General features: G+C 46.3%; 1 protein-coding gene across 1 annotated transcript in view; it reads left to right on the top strand.

The window, feature by feature from the left end:
• Positions 1–3,835: 3,835 nt before the first annotated feature.
• Positions 3,836–12,902, top strand: part of TMEM268 (transmembrane protein 268) — a 35,957-nt gene continuing 26,890 nt past the window's right edge. Inside the window, exon 1 of the mRNA XM_061603732.1 lies at positions 3,836–4,016. The gene's annotated coding sequence lies outside the window, so the exon portion shown is untranslated. The remainder of the gene's footprint in view (positions 4,017–12,902) is intronic.

Here is a 12,902-nt window from a genome sequence, read left to right as displayed (position 1 = left end):
TATCCCACCTTTCCTCCAAGGAACTCAAGGTCAGGGCCGGCACCTGATGGTAGGCGGGGGCACACAGCATGCTGGGGTATCTCCTGGTGCAGCAGGTAGGTGGGGCAGGCAGGCTTATTTAAGCTCACGCCACCTGTATTGGGGGGAGGGATTGACTGGGATCTCCTGCTGTGATCTGCAGCAACATTGGGGGAGCTGGGACCCACAACCTGAAGCTGCTGTGGATCACAAGCTCCACCCTTTCAGCCTAAGGAGGGCCCCTCAGCCAGGCCTTAACCTGGCCACCCTCTGGCACCGAGTCTACTCCAGGTAGCATACATGATTCTCCCCCAACTTGTTTTATCCTCACAACAACCCTGTGAGGTAGATTAGGCTGAGAGAGAGTGACTGGCTCAATTTCATTCAGTGAGCTTCATACCTGAGCAGAGATTTGAACCCTGGTCTTCCAGGGCCTAGTCAGACACTCTAACCACTACACCACACTGACTACCACTCTCCTGATCCCCGACCAATCGCCATGCTGGCTGGGGTGTATGCGAACTGGAGTCTTAACAGCAGCTGAAGAACCACAGTTTCCCTAGGACAACAGCCCGTCACCTGAATTCTGATTTGTAGAGGGAATGGGCCTCCTTTGTTGGGGGTGCTGCTTCTGCATCTCAGAATGAACCAAGGCCTAGCCTCTGTCCTAGACTCAAGCAGATGTCCAGAGAAGGGGAGAGACTTAGTCTTCAACCCTGAATCATCTGCATCGTGTGCTGGAAGTCTGGTGATGGAGGAGAGCTTTGCACTGAGTTTTTGCAGAAGCAAGCGTGAGTCTCATGTGCCACTTCTGCTTTCTCCAGGCCAGTGCGAAGGGAGACAGCTTCCTCCTCCTCTCCCAAGTCATCTGATATCGTGATATCTGCAGAAGAATCCGAAGGGAGGGGACGGAAATACTAACTAGCTAACAAGTCAGTGGTAAACCACCTCTGAATACCTCTTACTATGAAAACCCTATGAATAGACTATCCAAAATGCAACACGAGATAGTGCTGGAAGGTGAGACTCCCAGGTCATTGGCTCTCAGCGAGCTACTGGGGAAGAACAACGGACAAGTACGAGTAGCGCTGTGACTAATGGATCAAAGCCAAATGGAAGCCCGGAGACCGATGCACACAGTTGCGAAAGGAGAGTCCAGAGTTGTACACCGTAGGAACATGGACTGTGAGATAACAAATGCTATTGGAGGTCGCCGATTCTTAGGGTCGCCATAAGTCGTAATCGACTTGAAGGCACACAACACTCACACAGCTAGTAAATCAGCTTGCAAGCTCCCATCTGTTTTCATTTTGCGGTTGAGGAAAGACGCCTGAGCACAAAATGCCCTTTGCCTCTTGTAACATCGCGTGCACATTAAGAGCATAAGCAGTGGAGACTTCTCCTTCAGGACAACTGCCCCACCAACCTCAATCTCTGCTCAGCCAGCCTTCACCTGCCTACTTTCTTACTTCGAACCCGTCTTGGGTATGGCCCTGTCTGTCAGCTTCCTCCTCCTTAGTCTCACTGCAACTTTTATAGAACTCAGAAGGGAGGACGATGAGACCAAAAGTAGGATTAGTTGGCTCTTCCCATCATTGGCTCTGGTTCCACCTACTGTTGGGCTCCCCGCCTTCCGCCCCGCCAGTCCCAATGGGCACCAGCCACCAAGGAACTTAGAGAGCCTTGCACCAGACTAAAGGCCTCTGTAGCCTAACATCCTTTCTCTCCGCCCATTCCCGTGACCAGGCAGATTCCTGGAGGGGACCCGCAAGAAGGGTATGAAGCTAACCCAGTGACTAGTGTTCAGAAGCATGCTGCCTCTCATCCTGGAGGCAGCATACGGCTGCCATGACCGGTGGCAAATGGTTGCCTTGTCTTCCGTGAATTTGTCTAATCCCCTTTTCAGCACTGTCCAAACCAGTCACCAACTGGCAATTGGGGGGAAAAGACAGACCCCCAAAGCTGGCCATATCTGTGCAAGGGATGCTGACCTAGGGGTGTGCTGCATAGATTTTATGAAGGCGCTTAGCATGCAAGATTGCCCCTTTCTGTAATGACTCCCAACATCATTCCGCTGCCAGGGCCAGGTTTCTTTTATGGCCCCAAATCTATCCTGGGTAGTTAGACCCATATTTGATCCTCTTTATATGGAGCAGGGCGGGGCGGGGCTTTCCTCTCTTACACTCTTCCTGTGACACGGGAGATGTTGTCGAACAACTCTCATCATCCCTGGCCACTGGCCATGCTTGCTAGGGCTGATGGGAGTTGTAGTCCATCAACAACTGGAGGACCAAAGGTTCCTGGTGCTTGCTGTAAGGAATAAAAATGTGAAGGGTCAAAAAAGGAGATTATAAACTCCAAAGGTGCACAGAAAGAAAAACTTTATTCATAGGGTTAGGGCAACGGTGGGGAACCTTTTTCAGACCGGAGGGCTGCATTTTCCTTCTGGGCCCCACATGCTGGTGGTGATAGGGCCAGAGGCAGCTGTGAATGCAGATTTTATCTTTGCACTGTAGGGTAGTTTTTACACCCCCTCTCTGTCCTCCATCTAGTCAAGCAAGAGGCTGAAGGGCACGCTCCAGCCAGGCCACAACATTCTGGGAGGGTGTGAAGCAAGGCTGATGTGGGGTATGGCCTGGGGAGCAACCACATGGCCAGTTAGGGAGAACTGGAGGGCCACATTTGGCTCCTGGACTGAGGATCCCCACCTCTGGGGTAGGGTGATGGACACAGGGTTGTCCATTTCAGTACCTCTGTGGGATAATATTTTGAAACATGCCGGGCCAATCAACCTTTCCTGAGTACCTTTGAGATGTTGGATTGTATTATTTATTTATTTTATTTATTATTTCAATTTATATACCGCCCTTAGCAGAATAGCTCTCAGGGCGGTGAGCAAACAAGATAAAATACAATATATCATAATAAAAATCATAAAAACATATACAAACAAACAACAAAAAAACACTACAAAAACACAATACGACAAAAATTAAAAATATGGATTAAAAGATTAAAATGGTTAAGAAAATTAAAATGCCTGGGAGCATAAAAAGGTCTTTACCTGTCGCCGAAAAGATAGAAGTGTAGGCGCCAGGCGTAGCTCTTCGGGGAGGCTGTTCCACAACAGGGGCCACCACAGAAAAGGCCCTAGATCTAGTAACCACCCTCCGGGCTTCCCGATGGGTTGGTACCCGGAGGAGGGCCTTAGATTCTGAACGAAGTGAACGGGTAGGTTCGTATCGAGAGAGGCGTTCCACAAGGTATTGAGGTCCCACGCCGTGTAAGGCTTTATAGGTAAGAACCAGCACCTTGAATCTCGCCCGGAAGCAAATAGGAATTCAGCTAACTTTACTCAGAGCAGACACATTGAAATTAATGGGCCTGTTAGTCATGGCCATTAACCTCAGTGGGTCTACTCTGAGAAAAAGTTAGCTGAATATGACCCACTATCTTTTCATTTTTGCCCTGTTTTTTGGTACCTCTCCTCCTTGCAAGAAAAATGTGGCCAATTATTTGGGTTTTTTTTTGGTGCTTTTTGACTTCGCCAGTTGGGAGGGAGGAATGCAGTAAGACCTCTGGAGATGTATGGTTGTTTGTGGGTGGGAGGAACCGGTGTGGAGAACTTTTGGCCCTCCAGCTGTTGCTGAACTGCAACTCCCATCAGCCCCGGCAAGGACAGCCAGTGGACCAGGGTTGATGGGACGTGTAATTCAGCAGCATCTGCAGAGTGAAAGGTTCCCTGTGCCTGGTGCAGGGAAAGGAGAGGGTGGGAGAAGTTGCATCTTTACCCTGCTTTCATGCTCTCTCAGAAGAGCAAAAACGATGATAAGGCAACAGAACTATGATTGAGAGGAAGTGATATTTCCTCTTGTGAAAGGCAGCTGAGCAAACACCAACTACCCTGCGGAGAATTCATTCTTTTGCTCGCCGTGTGACGACGGCATTTGTCTTGTGGTTCGGGGCCATTGCTGGCAATTTCCTGGACTCGTTGGCTGGTAAGAACACTGTGGCCCAGTGTCTGTCTGTCCTTCTCTGTTTTGTTGTTCCAAAAAAATGCCATGCCATCTACCCTCTGCTACGGGTGGTGACGGAAACCAATGAATTAATCGTTTTGCATCTCTTTTCGCTTTATTTAAGACCCTCGATCTTAATCAGGTTTTCAAAGGAATGGAGAGATCTTTCAAATTTGGCTCCAGTTGTGTGGGACTTGTCTCTAAAAGAGAAGAAACCTGTGGGCCGCCCTGGCCTGGTTTGCACGTCATGCTAGGCCAAACCATGGTTTAGCATCAGCGCTTATGCTGTGAGAAAGGAGATTGCAGTTGCTCCCTGGTCAATTTGCTGCTGTGTCATGCTGATCCAAGCCATAGTCTGGCTTCGCATGCCATCTGAACCTTGTGGGTTAAAGCTCTCTAGGTTAACTACAAGCTGTAACTAAGGATTGTCCTAGGGTTTACGGTTGGGCTGTGCACTGAATCTGGCCGAAGCCTGGATCCCGAACTGAATCAGCCTGATTGGGGTTGAGACAGCCCTGGATCTTCCCGGATTGGGTTGGCCTACCTACCTGGAGTGGTCCGGGACTGTCGAAAGGCAAGGAGGAAAGGCAGGCAGCCTCTGCTCAACTTTGCCAGTGCTTCCCCACAGGATCAAACTCCCCACTCACCAGATCCCAACTGGGTCAGCCCCAGACCATCCTCAGCCAGACTGGGGCTAATCTGAAATGCCAGATCATGCCCCAAATGGGGAAGGGGGAGTCATGCCCAGCCCTAGTTTACAACTTGTGATTTGTCTGCGAGCAATAGTGTAGTGGCAAATTCAGAAGTGCAGGGTGCCAGCCACAGTCACAGCCCCTCTCCACTTTTTTGCTGCTGGGTTGAGAGTGAGATCCTTGTTAATGCCTTCTCCCACAACAACAGATGTCCCTAGGAGCCAATCAGCATGAAAGGGGAGAGTGGCTGACTTACCTCCTTTCACTCTGATTGGCTCCAATCAGCAGGAAAGGACAAGGAAGCAGGTTAGAAGACTCTTCTCAGAGGCCAACATGCTCCCTTTTCATGCTGATTGCTTCGCAGGACGCTGGAGACATAGGGACCCTGCTGGGACCCTGCTCCCAAAAAAGTAAGGGGTCTAAGACACACACACCCAGAGACCCCAGACGACTAAACCCCTGTCTGCGAGAGCTAAACCAGATGCCTGGGTTTTGAAAAGATGCTAAGCCAAACTCTGGCTTAGGTCAGTGTGGTGCAGCAGCGAGACAACCAGAGAGAAGGGAAGTGGCTGCAATCTCTCGGCGAGCCCTCATGTTCATTTAGCATGATGTGCGCATGAGGCCAATCCGTTAGCCTGGTTGCTGGTCTGTTCTGCAAAATGCGACCCAACCCAGCGTCACTTGGTGCTGTAGACAAGATGGGTTGCTGTTTCCCATGGTCCCCATTGTGCTGAAGCCAGGCTGCTGTGCTAATTATTATTATTATTATCTTTATTTATACCCCGCCCTTTTTCCAAACTGGAACTCAAGGCGGCTTCCAGATAAAAATAAGTACTTATCATTAAGAACCTATAAAAATGTTAAACATATAAAATCAGCATTAAAACAGGATTAAACTATTAAGATGTTAAAACCAATTAGATATACTCTTAAAATACTGCAACCCAGTTTAGGAGCATACAAGTAAAGCAATAACATACAGCATCCTCTTCAGTCACTACCCTTAAAACCTTCAGTTCCAAGGCCTGCTGGAAGAAAAAAGTCTTTAGCTGTCGGCGGAAGGACTACACAGAGGAGGCCATTCTTGCCTCCCTAGGGAGGGAGTTCCAGAGCCTAGGGGCAGCCACTGAAAAAGCCCTATCGCCCGATAACTGCCTTTTCAGCTGGTGAAGAACGTAGTGTCATAAGATCAGCAGAACGCAACATTATCTAACCAGCCTCGAGGTCTAGGAGGTCTAGGAAATGTAACTTATCAGAGAATCGTGACAAGTAGCAGATAGAGCTTCATGAAAATTCTTCCGATTTTTAATGCAAATGTCTCCTAATCAATTTTTATATGCAGTTTTGACCAATGGACATATTTTGGCATGCAATTTATCCTAATATAATGCATTTTATGTTATGTTCACCAATGTATTCATTTTGGCACCTTTTCCCCTAATACATGCGTGATGTAAATATTGCTTGGTTGGAGGACTGCATCGCAAAATACGGATAAGTGCAAATTTCAAAGGATGGCTGTGTTTCGGTACTCATATTGTTTTGGAAAGTGTGGATTTAATCAATTTGGCTTTAAATGTGAACGGAACCTAACTTCTTCCCCGTACCTAGCCGCACGATGTGGGGATGGCTGCTTGCTTAGACAACTTTAAAAAGGGGTTAGGCAACTGTGTGGAGAAATAAGGCTCTCGGTGGCTACAAGTCATAATGATGATACCTGTATGCCATCTCTAAGATCAGTGACAGTATGTCTCCAAATACCAATTGCTGGAAAGTGCAGGAGGGGAGAGTGCCCTTGCACTCAAGTCCTGTTTGCAGGGTTTCCATTGGGTCATCTGGTTGTAGGATGCTGGACTAGATGGGCCACTGGCCTGATTCAACAGCCAGGCTCTTCTGATGTTCTTACGTTCAACTGATTTTTAGAAGAGGCACTCCATCGATGAAGAGATTGCACAACTGGCCATTGTGAGAAAGCAAACCCCCCAGTTCGGTGTCATCTTTAACGCAGCAAACCAAGAGGGAAGAGAACTAAAGCAACAGAACACCTCGGACCATTTCAGCGTTTCCTTTACAACCTGCTTGGGAGTGATTGTGATAAACCTACACATGGCTGGCTGGTGATATGTCCAGCACTTAAATTTACCTCCCCGTGTCAAAGCTTTTGCTTTTTCAATTATCATGGATGCGCTGTACTGGTTTTGAGTTCGTTCACAAGGGATGTTTTATTGGCTCAAAACTGCACTATATATAGTTTCTTTGCTTTTTAAATAGGAGATGCACCTCAGTTTTCAGAGATTTGGCCTGCAAATCCTCACCTTTTAAAGACTGATTGTTTTCAGTGCCTCCAAGGTGTTGTGTCACCTCTTGTCAGGCTCTTGGAAATCTGCCACAAATGGTTCCAGAATGATAATGTTACATTATAACTCATCTCCTTTGGCTTCCTCTGTTTTAACAGCCCCCAAACCCCTAAAACACAGGTGGGGAGCCTTGTTTCAGCCTGAGGGCCACATTACCTTCTGGGCAATCGCCTGGGGGGCCACATGCCAGTGGGGGGTGAGGCCAGAGGCAAAAGCAGGTGGAGCAATTAATGTAAATTTTAAACTTGTACAAAAGGCTAGTTTCTGTCCTAGTAGGATACATTATCAGAGCTGAAGGGCACATTCCAGCCAGGAAAAAAACACTTGGGATCAGGGGTGTAGTTATCTAGGGTCTCGGGAGGTCTTAGACCCTTTACTTCTTTAGCAGCAGGGTCCCAGCGGGGTCCTGTGTCTCCAGCATCCTGTGAGCCAATCAGCATGAAAGAGGAGTGTGTTAGCCATTGAGCAGAATCTTCTAACTTGCTTCCTTGACCTTTCCTGCTGATTGGAGCCATTCAGAGTGAAAGGAGGTGAGTCAGCCACCGAGAAGACTCTTCTCAGTAGCTAATGCTCTCCCCTTTCATGCTGATTGGCTCCTAGGGGGTGTCTGTTATTGTGGGAGAAGGCATTAACAAGGATCTCATTCTCAACTCTGCAGCAAAAAAAGGTGGAGGGGAGGGGCTGTGATTATCATGAAGGGACCCTGCCCTTCTGCATTTGCCACTATACAACTGCTTGGGGTGTGAAGTAGGGCCAGTTAAGTTTTGGACCGGAGATGAGGTGAAATGTCCTGGGGAGAGTCCTGAGGGCAAGTTAGAGAGGTGTGGAGGGCCGTATTCAGCCCCTTTCCTAAAAGAAGTTAGGTTGTTCTACTAGCCTTCCCTTCCTTGCCTCTGCCAATCTCCCCACCCCCCTGATCCACCCCCAGCTTTGCTCTGACTGTTTTACTCGTCTCTTGGATCAGAGCACCCAGGGACTCTTCTGTTCCTCTGTGACATCAAGGTTTCTCAGCCAATCATTGCCAGGGTCTTCATGGTTGCCAAATCAGTTACTACATTGAGTTTTTGGCCGAGCCTCTGACTTGGTGAGCAACATTTACCTCTCATAATTTGACAGGAAGTCTAGCAAGCGGTGAGTAATGGGCTGTGCTGAAATGTTTCCTTGTTTTAATTAATTAGTGTAATTAATTGTGCATGTGACAAGATAGCAGCTCCCCTTGACAGTTAAAGACTCACTCAGAGCAAACATACACACACACACACACTCCTAATCTGCATCTTCTCTGTGTCAATTCAGAGTACCAAACGGGGCGTGTGTGGTTACTCACATGACTGAATGTTCCACTGTTAAAAAAAACACGCAAATTGAGTATTTCATTTTTTTAAAATTTAACAGAGTTTATATACCGCTTGATTGTAAAATAAATAAATAAAACTAAGCAGATTACTGTACCAGGAACATTGAAATTATCAATAAAAGCAGTTAAAAACAAGTAATTAAAAACATTTTTAAGACAATTAAAACAGCAGTAAACTAAAAAGACACAGCTGGTATGGCACAGTGGGGAGGAGAGCCTGGCTGGGAGTCCAGAGTCCGTGAGTTCAAATCCCCACTTGTGTCTCCTGGGTGTCAAGGGCCAGCTAAAGATCACCACGCAGTGAGTGGCTGATGGGTTACGGGCCCTGCCACCTGTGCAGCCGTGGGCAAGCTGCATAGTCCCAAGGAGCCCAGTTGCCCCCCAGCTGGCAGTTGCAGACAAGGAAGGGGCTGGCTTGTGCAGCTGTGGCAAGCTGAGCAGGCCCTAGCCAGCTGGGGAGGACTAGCTTCAGCGGGAGGCAATGGTCAACCCCCTCTGAATACCCCCTAGCATGAAATCCCTATTCATCGGGTTGCCATAAGTCAGGCAGTCCATTTCCATTTTCCAAACTAAAAAGAGCTTAAAACACAGCGACTTCTTTGTGTCTGGATAGGCTTGCTGAAACAGAAATGTTTTAAGCAGGCCCCCAAAAGAATGTGAAGGTGCTGGCCTGATGTCAAAAGGCGGGGAGTTCCAAAGTGTAGGTGCTGTCTCTCAGGGGATGGGGAGGACTGATCTAAGGAGAAGTGACTAAAGGGGGTGGCACCTGTGGCACATGCTCAAAATCCAAGTGTGCCCACACACCTAAAAAGATTGCTGACTCCCAATTACAGTGCCATCAAGTTACTCAACAAGCCACAGAAGAAAGACAGGCCTCAGGTGGTGGTAGCTTACAACCTGCGATTCAGCAAGGGGAATGAAAGGCTTATTATAAGAAGAGCCAATGGCCCATCTAGTCTAGTATCCTGTTCTCACAGTGGCCAACCAGATGGCCCAAAGGGAAGGAAGCCTGCAAGCAGGACTTGAGTGCAAGAACGGTCTCCCCTCCTGTCGTTCCCAGCATACAGTATTCAAAAGCATACTACCTCCAACCATAGAGGCACAGCATAACCAGCATGGCTAGTAGCTATTATTCTGTATTTGTCTAACCCTCTTTTAAAGGCATCCAAGTTATGGTTAATAAGAGATTCTCCAAGCTTATATATCCCACTATAAAAATGGTGTGTCTTGTCCTCCTATAATTAATTGCATCTTCTTTGAAGAATGTGCTTACGTGAATGTTCCAGTGTAATTTATTGCATGAAGGGTCTGAGCCAAGCCATTCTCTATAGAAACCTGGCATAATTCTACTGAGGCCTATTAAGCATAGTTGATTTAATAGTGATTTAAGAGGAAAGAGCACATCCTGAAAACTTCTCAAGGGAAAGAAAAAGGTTTCCACCCTGTCCCTCCAGTTTCTGCTGTTGCAGTTGCTTGACTAGGCATAAAAAGAGAATAATGAAGTGTGCTTGAAATGACGTATTCTGCGGCTTTGGCCGATTGTGGAAGAGTTGCACGTAAGGAAGGACCAGTTGCATCATCCCGCCTATATCTTCTAGGCCGGCAGAACTAATTTATTCATTATTGTGTTTTTAACTTTGAGATTCCCCACCTACCACCCTTCCATTGCCTTGATCAAAAGAAATCTTGATATCTTTTCTTGTTAATTAACCTAAATTTAGCAGCACGGAGGGGGGGAAATGGCAGCACAGAAAAACCAAGTGGAACATATTTTTAGTAAATATGAGAGTTTACAAGGGCACTTAATTTTAGTGCATAATCATGCAATTTATGTTGATTATTCGCTCCTCCCATGCTCTTTCACAAGGTAAATAGCAATTACAATCCTCATCTCATTCTCTCTTATAATAACCCCCAAGAATAGGAAATGGAGATGGAGGGTGTGGCTTCTCCTAGTATCATTAAAACCCAGTAGAGGTTGTTCCTTTTGGGAAAATGGAACACTGCTCCACCATCCTCAGTCTGCCCGCAGCCAGCCCCTACCTGCCAGCTTTCTTACTTACAATTGGTCCTGGGGGTGGGGGTGGCCATGGCTGTCAGCTCCCACCTCCTTAGTTTTGCCTCTTATAGAACTCAGCAGGGAGGAGGATGGGGACCAAATTAGGATTAGTTGACTCTTTCTGTCCTTGGCTACTATTGGGGCTCCCTGCCTTCCGCCCCTCCAATGGGTACCACCCACCACTGTAGGGAGGACATTTGTCCTACTTTACAGAGGGCAGCCCTCTATTGGAAGGACTGTCGAGTCCAAGGGCTCATCTACACGGTGGTTTAATGTGTGTTTGGTGCTACTCGCATCTCCTTCTAATTCACATGGTTCACATGACGTTACTTGCAAACAGAAGCTATCACAATTTCCCCCGTGTAAATCTGTACTAACCCAATCTGCTGATAATAAGAAATCTTTAGAACAATACATCTCCACTCTGTTCCACATATCTTTGCTTCTATGGTTTTTAATGGGCAGGTGAGTCATCACTTTCAGCTGTTCCCCTTTTTCTGCCCACTGACTCTCCCACAAGTTGGGACCAGGCACCTGGTTGGCCACTGTGAGAACAGGATGCTGGACTAGATGGGCCACTGGCCTGATCCAGCAGGCTCTTCTGATGTTCTTATGTTCTTATGTTCCATTTTGTTTCTGGTGGGTTATCTAGCAACTTGCGACTGCTCTGTCCTCCCCACTTCACAATTTGCCGCAGCCCTCCCTTCTTTCCTCCCTTTCTCTCCGAGTAAACTTCCTTCACTCCTTGTAACTAGTGTTAGGAATTGCAATTGGATTTTATTATTCTTCCTCACATTATGTTTGCAGAGAGAATTTTGAAGCAACATCTCTATGTGCCTGGTTTCCAATTTCCCCCCTAAAAAACCTAAAGTGGATTAAAAAAAATCACCTCAAAAATATTATCAATATTATCAATATCAAAAATATTATCAATATTGATTTTTTTTGGAAAATATCAATATTGATATTGATATTTTATTTATTGATATATTGATATTTTATTTAAAAGGGCCCTCCGTGGCGCAGAGTGGTAAGCGGCGGTAACGCAGCCGAAGCTCTGCTCACGGCCGGAGTTCGATTCCAACGGAAGGAGGAAGTCGAATCTCCGGGAAAAGGGGTCGAGGTCCACTCAGCCTTCCATCCATCCGTGGTGGGTAAAATGAGTACCCGGCATACGCTGGGGGGGTAGAGAAAGTCCAGGGAAGGAACTGGCAATCCCACCCCATATATACAGTCTGCCTAGTAAATGTTGCAAGACGTCACCCTAAGAGTCGGAAACGACTCGCACTACAAGTGCGGGCACACCTTTACCTTTTTATTATATTGATTTGTTTTTCCAGCAGGGAAAAATTAACTCAGAAAAAGCAAGGGGCAGCGGAGAAAGGGGGGGCAGATAACTCTACTCCTTTTCTGTTATGGTTTTGAGCAGGAACAGGGGTTCAGACGTAACATAACAAAAGTCAGGATACATGTAGTTTGTGCTTTTAACGAGTTCTCCTTTTTACTCGGATATAGCACATTAGTAAACAATAGATACATAAATGGTGTAGCTACTAGCTACATACATACAAAGCCTTTTCACAAGATGTGTTTCCTTTAGATAACCAGCGTATAGTTGTAGTATCATCCAGGCATTATCATCTGCAGCATTTCTTTCAGACAGGCACAATCATATGTTCCTTATTCCCTCCTGCTGCTGGTACACTTCTGATAGTACTCATGATGACTAAACGCTTTCTTTCCTTTAAACAGTCCCACCTGTTCCTTCTCTTAGCTATTAACCCTTTATGATACTAATGAAAACATAAGGTTCCTTTGTAAAACAAACACATACATTAACATTTTCAACCACCAAACTTCAGGAAGTGGTGGGGGCAGGAGGGAGTGAAAATACATTGCAGGTCAAAAATATTTGCACATGCCCAGTAACTGAGCAACCAGGGGAGTAAAAATATAAAATTGAAGGGCGGGGCCACAAGGAAACAACAACACTAATTTTTATTTATTTATTTATTTATTTATTATTTGATTTATATCCCACCCTTCCTCCCAGCAGGAGCCCAGGGCGGCAAACTGAAATGCTAAAAACACTCTAAAACATCATCAAAAGACCTTAAAATACATTAAAACAAAACAATGTTAAAAACATTTTTTTGAAAGCTTTAAAAACATCTTTAAAAGAAAAAGAGAGAGTTATTCTTCCCAGAGGAACGCCTACTTGTGTGAATGGAAAAAACGGATTTGAAGCTACCATTGAGCATGAAGTGTGGACCTTGCAAATCTATTACGAGGGTAAAAGCTGTGTATTTGCTATGAAGAAATGCTCCCATGTGGATAAGGCCCAAGTTGAAACATCAAAAAACAGAGGATGGGCTATTCTCCATTGTTAACTTTATCTCCTCT

This window comes from Rhineura floridana, chromosome 20 (genome assembly GCF_030035675.1).
Source record: "Rhineura floridana isolate rRhiFlo1 chromosome 20, rRhiFlo1.hap2, whole genome shotgun sequence".
Lineage (NCBI taxonomy): Eukaryota > Metazoa > Chordata > Lepidosauria > Squamata > Rhineuridae > Rhineura > Rhineura floridana.
Note: the sequence above shows the minus strand (reverse complement) of the source record. Positions and strands in the feature narration are given on the sequence as shown.